Raw genomic sequence first — 2,411 nt, forward strand, 5'->3', positions numbered from 1 at the left:
CTTGTAACGCCGACCTGAGGATGATCTGTATATTGTAGAGATCGAAACCGGTCGTCAAAGTATAATTAAATGATTGTGAGTAAGTCTGTGTTTCATTACTATATTTAAATTCAGTAAAATTTGGAATTTCTTGAATCATTTTTTTTTATTGAAAACATTGCGAGTGCAGTTAATCGATCCTGGCCCATAGCTATTCTAAGGAAAGTTTTGAAACGTTTCAATGCAGAGAGACATCGTTCTGTTTCTGCAGTTTGTGACGTTCCGTCACTTATCTAATTAATTATTAATGGGAACACGTTATTGGATTATTGTTAAAATTATTTTCTTATAATATTAAAAACCCGTTCGCACAAAATTCCCTTAGCGACGTCATACTGGGTGTATCGTGGCCACATTGATATTTCGTGAGGTTGGTACTGACGCCTGTCGCCAGCTGTCACGAGGTCGGAACGGTGAAGGGAGGCCATTGACTTGGGAGTGTCATGTGAGGGCAGATGGCGGCGTGAATTTCTTTGTAAATTAAATAAGTTATTTCCTGTTGCATAGTTCAATTATTGCTATTGCAAGTTATATTTGTTTTTTTTGGGTGAATTAAAGTGACGGAATAATGGAACTGTAAGAAAACGGATCTCACGCCGGTATGTTTTTTATAATAGTTTTTAAGATGGTATCATAATTTTGGCAATTATAGTTCTCATTATAGATTTAATTTAAATCAAGTCATCGATTGGTTTTATGTAGAATATTGCAGTTTCTATAATGTATCCAGAAAAGATCTTTAATAATATTCTTAATATGTGGTTATGTTCATCAAAATTTTCCAGTTCTGAAACTTTTTCTGACAAAAAAAAAATTTCTTTGTTTTGAAAAGTTCTTCCTGAAACCTATTAAATTTTACTTCATAGACTTCATAATTCTTTTCCCATATCTAGTATGTTCATATATTTTTACAGTACCTATTTCTTTATACAAAACATGTACAACTTCCTTTGAAAAAAAAAACCAAATATATTATTTGTTAAGATAAAAAAAAAAAGACATTCTACATGTAAATTGTAATTCTCCTTGTCTATTCGAATCAAGGCCATATTTGTTAAAAGTCTTATCACAACCCATGGTTAAAATGTCAAGCTAGATAGGTTTTTTGGGTCAATGAAAGGTCGGTTTTTTGGAGTCTTCTAAAAACCTCCTCGTTAACTTGTCTTCTTACTGCTCTTTCAAACCTGTTTTATTAGAAATAAACTGGGAATATTTTTGTTTTTAGCCATTCTGGAGAAATCTCATTACTGATGGTAAACCCTCTCTAACACCGAGAGCAGACACTTCCAACGTTCGATCAATCAGGGAACAAGCCAAAGGATACCGTCTCCCATTTGTTTTTGTATTGATTCATCATCCTGCACCCTCCGAGGGTAGTTTCATTAGCTATTGGGCAGTTGCACCACTTCGGTGATAACTTCGTTCCACGGATTTGGTACCAGACACCAAGGATCGTTGTTGGAACATGTGAAAAGGGGTTTGTTTTGGGGGACATTTGTTCATACCAGTTAAAGACATATTTTTTTTTCTAGTAATATTCAGGACATTTCATACTTTCATAATTTAATTACACATATATGTTTTTCTTTCTCCACAAATTTAAGTACATTTTAGATATAACAGCCATACCTTACAGTTAGTAGTGTTCCCCAAATTTATATAATTCCTGGTAGAAGTTTCGAGCTCGAATATTCTCCACCTACATGTTCTTTTCACTTGGTTTGTATTAATTTTAGACTTGTTTCCTCATTTAATTTAAAAATAATATTAGTTCAATTCACCTAAATTTAAAATCATTTAACTTGCTTCATAATTTTCAATTTTTATTAGATTTTTTGGTAAATATTATTTAACTTTCGCTATTAAACTTTTTATATTAAATTCGAATAAATCCCTAGTACCCATCCCCTCAGGAAGGTACTAGTTTTACTTGCTGTTAGTATTTAGAACCACTAGTCAGAAAAGGATCTTTGTATCCAGTACTAAGTTGGTTCATTTAGGGACTTGTTACCCGTCAACTCATTGAGAGTTGTATAATATATATTATATACATTAGGTATTTTCATTGTTCTAATATCAGGTAGTATTCAATTAGGGTGTACGTATTACAATCGTACAAGTGTTATTTGGTGAAGGGTTCATACTAATCTAGGTGTAGTTTGTACTTCCTATATTAGAGGTACTCATTTGTAAAATTTTCTAACCTCATTCACATTATGGTTACATTATTTAATTGTATAAATCTGTAAATGACTTTCACTAGTATCTAACATTTCTTGTCATTTTAGAGTCACATACTAGTCACTTGTTTTAACTCAGAGATTGTGAATATCTAGTAGTTATATTTAATAAATATATACATTTATTGTGAA

The 2,411-nt window shown here is 31.9% G+C and overlaps 1 long non-coding RNA gene across 1 annotated transcript; it reads left to right on the forward strand.

The window, feature by feature from the left end:
* The first annotated feature begins 303 nt into the window (after nt 1-303).
* LOC126884007 (uncharacterized) lies at nt 304-2,411 on the forward strand. The gene is made up of 2 exons (XR_007697799.1): nt 304-638; nt 1,265-2,411. It is a non-coding gene; the product is annotated as an uncharacterized LOC126884007 (long non-coding RNA).

The sequence above is a fragment of the Diabrotica virgifera genome, chromosome 4 (genome assembly GCF_917563875.1).
Source record: "Diabrotica virgifera virgifera chromosome 4, PGI_DIABVI_V3a".
Taxonomy (NCBI): Eukaryota; Metazoa; Arthropoda; class Insecta; order Coleoptera; family Chrysomelidae; genus Diabrotica; species Diabrotica virgifera.